Genomic DNA, 10768 nt, shown 5'->3' with positions numbered 1-10768 from the left:
ATGAGCGTATGAATATAATTCTAGCATTAAGAAGTTCACCTAACAATGAGAGGTTCCAAATGAAAAGAAAAATATCGAATACTATATTCATCCTTTAATTGTCGTGGATGGACCTTGTGCAGAAATCTTTAAGAACATTAGGCACTTCATACACACACTCCGCCTTTCACAGTTCCCGTGGCTAAATTCTAATACTACTTTCGTCACATTTATTCAACTTTTTCTATGTACTCCGGATAGGCACTTTTTCAACAGTTTATTGTCATCCTTTCATCCACGTGACCAGGCCATCTCGAATCATTCTTATCCGTCGCCCCACCTATGCTAACCTTTCATCACTCCTTTCCATCTCCAGATTTCTCTCCCTTGTCAGTCTTCTTGCACACATATACTTTGCAAACAGGTTGTCAACACCTGTATTTTTTTCATTCACATTCCAACTTTAACTCTCCATAAAAGTGAGCTGGTCAACAATCTTACCATACATTCCCATTTTGGATTCCATAAACTATTGAAAATTCCCTGTTTGTTTGTTTGCTTTACATTCCATTTTAAATTTCTTGCTTCCCTTGTTCGGTGACGAACCTCTTCCCTCATCCTTCCGTCATCCAAAACGCTTCTACTGATCAACCTTGTCAAGGCTTCTATCATCCATATTAAATTCATTTCTTCATCTTCTTGGTTTCCGTTAACCCTCCTTACCTTCCTCCTTCTTTACTGCTTTTACTGACTCTTTTATCAGTTTCTGCAGTTTCACCAGTTTCTGCAGTGAAATGCCATCTGCAAATGACACTCATTCCACATTTTCCTCATCTAGAGGAGTTGGTGCCAGGATGGAACAGCCTTCTAGCATTTTTTTTCTTGACCCATGTACCCTCAGCACTAGTTTGCTTCCTGTATATAATATGTATGCGCAATGTATCAAAGATAGTAAATTTTGTTTCAATGGGGAATTTTTTGTACAAAAGTTTGGCATGGCCATGGGTAATCCCTTATCTCCTGTCCTTAGCAATATTTACATGGAATTTTTTGAGACAAAACTCTTACCAAGAATTTTGCCCCAAAAAGTTATTTGGTTTAGATACGTGGATGATATCTTCTGTATTTGGCCAGTTCACGAAAACCTCAAGGAATTCCTTAATAATCTCAATAATTTAGTCCCTTCTATAAAATTTACTGTAGAGGAAGAAAGAAATTGTAATTTGAATTTTCTTGATGTAACTGTCCATAGAAATGATAGAAATTTCACCTTTTCAGTCTTTCGAAAATCAACTAATATTGCCTCTTTTGTTCATTACTACTCCAATCACCATCAAAATGTTAAATTCTCTGTTTTTTCTGGGATGTTCCTAAGGGCTTTACGTGTCTGTAGCCCGCAGTTTATTGACGCTGAAATTAAAACTATTTATGATATTGCATTGAAACTTAAATACCCAAGGACTTTTGTAGATGTGGCATGGAAAAGAGCTAGAAAAACATTTTATTCAACTAATGACAAACTTGAATTTAGTAAGCATAACATTCTAAAATTACCTTATGATGAAAGGTTTTTAGATATTCATAGAATTTTAAAGCTTTTTAACATAAATGTTGTTTTCAGTAATATTAATGTCAAGAGTTTAGTAATCAAAAATTCTCCTAAAGATCTTCCAGGCTGCATATATGAAATTCCTTGCAAAAAGTGTGATAAAAATCTATTACGGACAGACTGGCAAATCTCTTTCACAGCGTCTTAAGCAACATCAATATTCTGTGAGAACTGGGCAAATATCGAATGCATTATTTGTACATATGAGAGATTTAGACCATCCTATTAACTGGAGTCAAGCAAGAGCCTTAGTCCCATGTAATGACACAGTTAAAGGAATATCATTGAATCTTGTTTTATCAAGTCAAATAATAGAAATGTTCTAAATTTAAGTCTTGGTTTATTTAAACTTGATGGCTTTCATAATGAAAAAAGTTGTAGATAAATATAAGCAACAAAATTAATATATTCAGTTTTTACATGTTTTGGACTGTAAAGATACTTTGTAATTTCGGTTAGGGTCAGAATCTGTTTAAATTTGTGACCGTGTGATATCCGATAATCCTGGATTATCCCTTTTAATTTTGACCCTTTTGATAATTAACCATCTGGTATTCCTGATCTTGTTTGTACCTGAGGCCTTCCTCTCCGATTGTACTTTAGTAGCTCCTTGACGATGTCTGAATAAAGACGAAAGCGCTTGGATTCCTGTCTATCATTTCCCGTGGTATTCGCTTATATATATATAGATATATATATATATATAATAAATTATAATAATAGATATAATATAAATATATATTAATATATGTATATATAATATATATATATATATCTATGTTATATATATATATATATATATATATATTTATTTATATATATATATAATTATATATATACTATATTATATAATTTATATTTATATAATTATATAGCATATTTATAACATTGCCGTATATATTATATACAGAAAGAAAACTAGTGCTGAGGGTACATGGGTCAAGAAAAAATGCTAGAAGGCTGTTCTATATATATCCACATATATATACATATATATATAATATATATATATAATATATATCTATACATATATATATAAATATATATATAATATTTATATATATATATATATATATAATATATATATATCTATATATATATATATATTATATATATAGATAGATAGATATATATTGCACATATATATTAGTTATATTGATGTGTTATTTTCTATGCTGAATTCTTTTGAATTCTTATTATTGCTTAATGCATTGCGAATAACCGTGGCCCATCTATCAATGTAAGCAAATGAAAGTACAGTAGCTGACTCAAAAACAGAGTAAAAATACTGCCGATTTGAGCTTGCTGTCATTTGAAGAATAAAATGATAACAAGTCCAGGGCAGCCACATCACATGTCTGATACGAAATGGCCAGTTAGAAATAGTTAATAAACACATACCGAATGGCATGGTCGCCAAAGCTGCCCTCTTGTTATCTGGGAAATATAATTCCTGACATGCTCTCAGAGCACCGACGTCACAAGTGTAAATGGAATGGTTAACTTGGAATCTCAGCGGGACGTCGCCTGGAAGACGAGGGTCAATTGAGTGGTGGGGTGGCATGGAGTATTTTCTTTGTGAATTTATACTGAAAACGTTGCTTGAGTGAAAGCTAGCTATTGCTGAAGCTTTGTCGAATTTACGTTTTAAAGAATGTTTCGGAATGCTTGAATAAAAGCAATCTATTAGAGAAGCTTTGTTGCGATTCATTTTTAAAGGAATGATGTCATAATTCTTGAATGAATGTGATCGAATGTTTTTTTTTAAGTGTTAGGTGCGAATAAAAGCGCTATTGTTAAGGTTCAGAATTGTATTCAAAATGGTAAATATGTAGATTAAAGATTCTTGTTCTGATAAAGGAGACTCAAAATATCAGTGATTGCACAACTTTTAGTTACAAAATACTTGTAATTACTTTTTTGTAGTTATTATTCTAAACTTGAAATCCCGATCTTGGGTTTATTTCTTCTTATATTTACAAGTTTCATGTTCTTTCAGGTCATTTCTTTTACCTTTACGGTTTCTGTTTATATTTCATTTGTTCTTTAATTTTCTGTTGTCTGAATTAATTTTCTGCTGTCTGTATTCATTTTCTACTGTCGGAATTCATTTTCTGCTATCTGTATTCCTTTTCTTCTGTCTGAATTCATTACCCTTACAAATTCTCTTCTCCAACGTTTTCGTTTTACTCTCTCTCTCTCTCTCTCTCTCTCTCTCTCTCTCTTCCTCGTCTCTCTCTCTCTCTCTCTCTCTCTCTCTCTCTCTCTCTCTCTCTCTCTCTCTCTCTCTCTATCTGATTAATCTCCTAACTCTCGTCTGCAGTTTGATTGGAAGACTCTTGATCAATGAGGCAGTGGGAGCAATCTTTACTGCATTCAGTTTCCTAGGTCATACAGGGGCATGGATCCGCGAGGCTAGGTCAGAGTTCATCTATAAACGTCAAAATCGACGGTCTTTCAGGAACTTTATTTCGAAAATTCCTCCCTTGGAATATCAAGCTTTCGTTATTTGTTTGACCGTTTTATGAGAAAAGGTTTTTTTTATAATAGTCACCTTTGGATGGTGTTCCTGGCTCTCCGTGAAGCGAATCGTGAAATGTATGCAAGCCAGCCGCCTCCCTTCACCATTTGTTTACTCGGGTAGTAAGCCTACAAACTCCTTTGCTGTTGTTGTTCTTGTTCTTGTTGGGGAGGCAGGAAATGTCTATGGAAAAGCCTAAAAAGGTCTGAAAATGTGTTTAGCGTTAAGTTAAAGATACAGGAATTTTAGGGTAGGATATTTTGTATTTATTTATTAGAATGAAAATGTAAAAAATAAATAATGTGCATGTTAAACAATACAGAAAATTTATTTCCAATAAAATATAGTGTATTTATTTCAATTTTCGTTGGTGAGACAACGCGTTATTTGACCGCAGATTTTAAGCACACGGCCTGTTTTTATTTATCTATTTATTTTTTTTTAGCGCTGTTGATTTTCTGTGAATTCTCGTTATGCGAGATCTCTGATATTTAACTCAGCTGGTTAGCTAAATGAGAGTTCAACTTTCTGTAGTTTGCAGTGAATAATATATGTGTGTGTGTGTATATATATATATATAATATATATATATATATATATATATATCTATATCTATATATATATATCTATATAAATACGTGTGTGTGTGTAGTGTGTGCGTATATATACAAATATATACATTATATATATATATATATATTATATCTATATATATTACTATATATATATATATAATACCACTGGAGTAAAGAATTTTAATAAAGCAGAATAATGTTACGAAGTAAACACGGTAATAAAATCCAGCAAAGCAAAGTACAGGAGGAAAAGAAAAATAAGCAAAAAAGTATTCGGTTGCCAGTAACCTTACAGGTAATTAAGGAAGAACAAAGTAAACTTGCATCTGTGAAAACACAAAAAAAGAGGACTTGGGACTTGGCAGTGTCTTGAGAACTCGTTGAACTCGCCTTCACCACACCACATCTTCACTATACACTACTTATCTTCACCATACACTATCACCATCGCACAGCAGAAACGAGGTGTTGATGATCTGCTAACTATCTTTCTGTGTAAGTTCATAGACGGCTGATTATATGCATGTTTTCTACGCGGTACGTTCAGCCTGAATTCAACTATGTAGCAGTGATCATCTATTCCTCCTTTTTTTTCGGATACACCCAGCTTAGGAGGAACAGGTTATGAAATGAATATACATATGAAAGCGGGAGAAACGTTGAAAGCTTGGACAAAAATGGACCCAAACACCATTAAATTGGTGGATTAATTGCAATCACTCTTTTACTATTCCCTCATGATGTCTCTTTTTATGGACACAGATCAAAGAGTTGGTGACACCTTTTATCCACCAGAACGTAAAAAATAAGCAAGGGTCAACAAAGTTCCTTGTTACGTTTTGGGTTGTTGATGTTTCCGAATATTCCGCAGAGCCTCCTTTGGTTCCTGTCATGTAATGAACTGCAATATTCCAAGTTGACATCGACACATTTCCGCTTTCAGCTCGATAGTGCTAATGACAAGTTCAGATCGCCATTTTGATTTTATTCTACTCTCTGAACTTCATAAACACTAGGCAGAGCAGACAATTGTCATGACACGTATTTTTCTTTGATATATATATATATATATATATATATATATATAATATATATATATATATATATATATATACACACACACACAAAACTGAGGCAAAGGTGTAAACATATATATATATATATATATATATATATATATATAATATATATATATATAATCTATATATATATAATAAATTATATAGTAGAATCATAGGGGTAGCGGACCCGACCAACATCCAGGTTGAAGAGGTAAAGGCATGTCTTTCACAGGTATCGTTTATTACACCAACGTTTCACATTACATGATGCATCCTCAAAAATATAGATTAATTAACAATATATCAGTGAAATTCGAATTTTATATAAAAGTAAGACGGTAACTAATTGAATAAGAGATCAACAGTAAAAAGCAAAGCTACTAAATACAATGACACATTCAAAATAAATAAACAAACAACACTTAAAAACACAAACCACACGTGAACTACTAAGAAAATTACATTACTACTAAAAACAGGAGTAAAATATTGAATCTCTGCCTGTCAGGATTCAATAGTTTACTCTTTTTTTTAGTAATAATGTAATTTTCTTAGTAGTTCACGTGTGGTTTGTGTTTTTAAGTGTTATGTTTGTTTATTTATTTTGAAAGTGTCATTGTACTTAGTAGCTTTGCTTTTTACTGTTGATCTCTTATTCAATTAGTTACCGTCTTACTTTTATATAAAATTCGAATTTCACTGATATATTGTTAATTAATCTTTATTTTTTGAAAGTATATATATATATATATATATATATATATGTATATAAATATATGCATATGTGTAATATATATATATATATATATATATATATATATATATATATATATAATATCACAGCTAAGGAAAATGTATGATATGTATATATTATATATATATATATATATAATATTATATATATATATATATGTATGTATGTGTAATATATATATATATATATATATATATATATATATATATATATATTATATGAATGTATGTATTTACATATATACGCACACCTTTGCCACCGTTGTAATTCACTGTGACACAGTGACCTTGCAGTGCTTCAAATCACTAATGCCATGGAATGACCACACAGAAACGTAGCCCAAATTTTAAATGAACTGTTTGCGGCAGGTTTTAGGTTGTAAACATGTGCTAGCAACTACACATGCTTCGGTAAGTGACTTACATATAAAGGAGAGATTAGTACCTACCCATTATTGCTTTTTATTGAATTACATGTAACCTTTAGCACGAACGAGCTATGGGTAGGTATAACATGCATGTAAGGAGTGGCTGGCACATTCTGTGGGTAACGTAATGTCTTATCGTTTGTCATAAATAATATATAGCTTAGCTACATCTTATTCTCCAACTCCTTTTCTCTGATGACAAGAAAAAGCCAGATTAGAAGTCTGGCAGTTGATGATGGCCACCAAATGCTTGTAACTCTTCTCGGAAAACGATAAGATAATTTTAAGGTAGACAGATCTAATATAAAACTGTAGTCTGTACCAAATTTTACAAAGTGAACACATCTAAACCTGTACAAGTCCTTCACACTACCGTTGGGAGAACAGTCACGATATTCATTAGGCTTCTGAGGCACAAGGAAAGTGGGATAAACCACTCATTTGGATTAGAATGAATAGATATTTTTGGAGTAAAAATTGCGAAATTTCACAGAAGTCCTTAACATTATGTGACAGTGGAGTTGAAGAAAGTGTCTACAATTTACAGAGTGAGGAAGGATCATGACCATCCTTCTGTCTATGGTCATGACAGTTTCAAAGTAAGCGCCAAAGATATGTGTAGGATTAAAGGGTACAAATCCAATGCTTTTCAAAACCAAAACCAAATTAAATGAAGCTTGTTGCTGCTTTGAGTGAGACTGGTATGCCATTTGATATAGATACCATAAAGCATTAAGCAAGGGAAGTGTATGTGAAAGGCAAAATATTGGAAAAAATCATCATCATATGTCTTTTAACGCAAGAAAGGGTAGTGTTTTAATTTTACCCAGTTTCTGTGTGAGATGAAAAGAGCTGTGATTGTAAAGCAGCAAAGACGACTTGTCCTAGGCTATCACAGAAGTTGCAGATGGCAGTATTACCAAATCTTCAATATAGGTGAACTACTAAATTGGCAACGTTTTCCCTTCTCTACTATTATAATGAAAAGCAAAACGGTTGGCAAAGGTTACCAACCTTTCAAGGATATCACACTTCTGGTGTGTATGAATGCATCCAGGGATTGCAATTGAAGTCTTTGATTGTTCACACAGCTGCTCAAACCTGAGCTCTTAGAGAAAATAGGGGATCATTAGAGGTTCAATAACAAGATTTAGGCTACTGCAGCAGTAAAAATCTGACTGGTTAGATAACCTTTCCGTCAAGATGACTGTGACATATTGTCTGTGCAAGGCAACTTTCATGGCCAATTTGTTTTTTACTTATATCAGTCAGCATTAGCTTATTGCTTCCTGACAGGACAAGCATCATCTATATTTTCGTACTAAAAAATGATGAGCAACAAGCTGAATTATTCTATAAAATAGAAGCAAGGGCATTTGCTATTCCATGATTTGCGAGCAAGGGAATTTTGATACAGAACAAGGAATTAACTCTCCCAAAAGGACCTGGTTTGGACTGGAGGCTGATATGCCTAAGCGTTTGAAAATTCAGTATGAAGAAACGAGAGCACTTTGAAAGACCTTCAGCCTAAAAGATTTAGTTACTAATCTCATACGTTCAAAATTAGGTGGAGTAAGTTTTTATTTTATGTCTACATCCATTTCATTCAACAATATCTGAGGAAGGTCTCGTGCTAGAAATCATGCAAATTGTGTATGTTTGTGATGCAGCAATGGTTGTTACAGGAGGGGGAGATGCTATCAAATCAAAATTTATAAAGGTAACAGGAGCATAAATCCGAGCAAAAAGATTCACACTACACTGGCTTAGACATCTTGTAGTTGCATATAAGTTGAATGGGTGTGTCGTTCTTCTTGAGTATCCCCTAAATTTTCTTGGAGAAACGCTCTCAAAAACTGACAAGATGAAATCCTGGTCAAGAAAAATGTTGATGAATAAAGTAAACTTAGCTGAGGAGTTAAAGGGTATTTATTTAAATCTCATCACCACACCCTAGGCTATAGTCATCATTCACTGTAACCTGGATTGTTGTCTTCTGTCCCACCAAAACCTAGATTCTTATCCTCACCACCATAGTCTGAACTGTCATATTAATCACCTCAGCTCAGACTGCCATCATTCAGATCCACAGTTCAGACAGCCATCTTCATCACCAGAGCTCAGGCTCTGTCTTCAGTTCTTGATCGTAGACAGTCATCAACACTGTAGCCTCTGCGTAAATTGCATCATAACAGCACTACCCAGTACCACCACACCACAGCCCCCATCAGGGTCGTTATATCTAAGGACGACCTAGACATAAATGTGAGATTTTGCTCCACCATCAATGAGTAGAGGCACTCACTTCTTTAGGTCTACAGCTTTTTTTGTTTTTTTTCCTCCCTGACTACAGTTCATTTTGAGATCTATTAGCATAACACTATGTTTTCATGTGTATTCTATGTATAAATTCTCATAAATATATGAGAATGTTATATATTCCATAATAGACTTGAAAAGTAATATATGAACATTTTCGTATCATCCATATATGATTAAGTAGTGTTGGGTACTGTTTTGGATTTGCTCATGCGGATCAATAGGCTACGGTGCGCTGGGCGACAAATATGAATCGTAGGAGAAAAACAATGGTAAAAGGAAGATAATATAAATGTTTCCCGGGTTCTTTACGCGTCTCGAGAGTTGGGTGTTTTTAAGGGCCTTAAGAATATACCGGCTGAGAATTGCTTCTAAAGGAATTACATATAATATCCAACAAATAACCGGTAGCCTGTTTTCATACAATGTCAAGTGGTACACGTTTAATCGTATGTAATTAGATTTATGATCTGTTCTTTTCACGGCTTATCTCTCCATTCATAAAAGTAATAGACAGAGTGATGATTTGCTTGGCTACAAACCGTCATATTCCCATATACAAATTTAAACACGTATTACTCTTGCCATAAGTTATTATTGTCCCAAACAAATTACATTCCGAATCGTTCTTTCTCAACACTGAACGTATTTCGTCCAGTCATTTTCAACTTGAAATACAACGGCACTGATCCAAACACCCTTTATCGCCTTTCGAAAAAAAAAACCCTCTCCACTCTACTAGCAATCTTTGCTTGGAACGCACTCGTGAACTGAAGTATCCTGGAAAGCTGGACGTCGCGAATACATTCATAGTTAACATATTCATGAAGGGTAAAGTCGTGAATTGATAAACAGTGAAATCAATTGATAAACACATCCACGAGCGGGAAATCTGGTCGTTGGCATGTAACCCGAAACAGTGGGAGGGATAAATATATTTTGTGCTTTTATTGAGTGAACTATATCCCTTCAAAAAGAATTAATTATATTTATTTGTCATTATATGTAAGATTCTACGAATAAAATAATGTGAAAATTGGGTCTTGAATAATAAATAAATACTTTTTTTAATTGTAACTGAATTGAATCACTTGATCAATGACATTTAAAGTGAATGTATACGGAATCTCAAGCATGGATGTGCTTGGGTTGTAGACAAAATAGACATATATTTCCGATTACTCGGGGAGTAAGCCTACAAACTATTTTGTTGTTGGTGTTGTTGTTGTTGTTCTTGTTAAGAGGGTGGACGTAGGAAAGGTCTATGAAAAAGCCTAAAAAGGTCTGAAAAAGGTGTTAGGCGTTGGTTTGAATAGATAGGAATTTTATGATAGGATATTTATGATTTATGTATTAGAATGAAAGAGTAAAAAAGAAATAATGTACATGTTAAACAGTACAAAACAATACTTTAATAAAATATAGCTTATTTATCTTAATTTTCGTTGGTGAAACAACGCTCTATTCAACCATAGATTATAGCATGTGCCACGAGGAAGCTGGAGGTCGGATCACGAATTGCT

This window comes from Macrobrachium nipponense, chromosome 1 (assembly GCF_015104395.2).
Source record: "Macrobrachium nipponense isolate FS-2020 chromosome 1, ASM1510439v2, whole genome shotgun sequence".
Lineage (NCBI taxonomy): Eukaryota > Metazoa > Arthropoda > Malacostraca > Decapoda > Palaemonidae > Macrobrachium > Macrobrachium nipponense.
Note: the sequence above shows the minus strand (reverse complement) of the source record.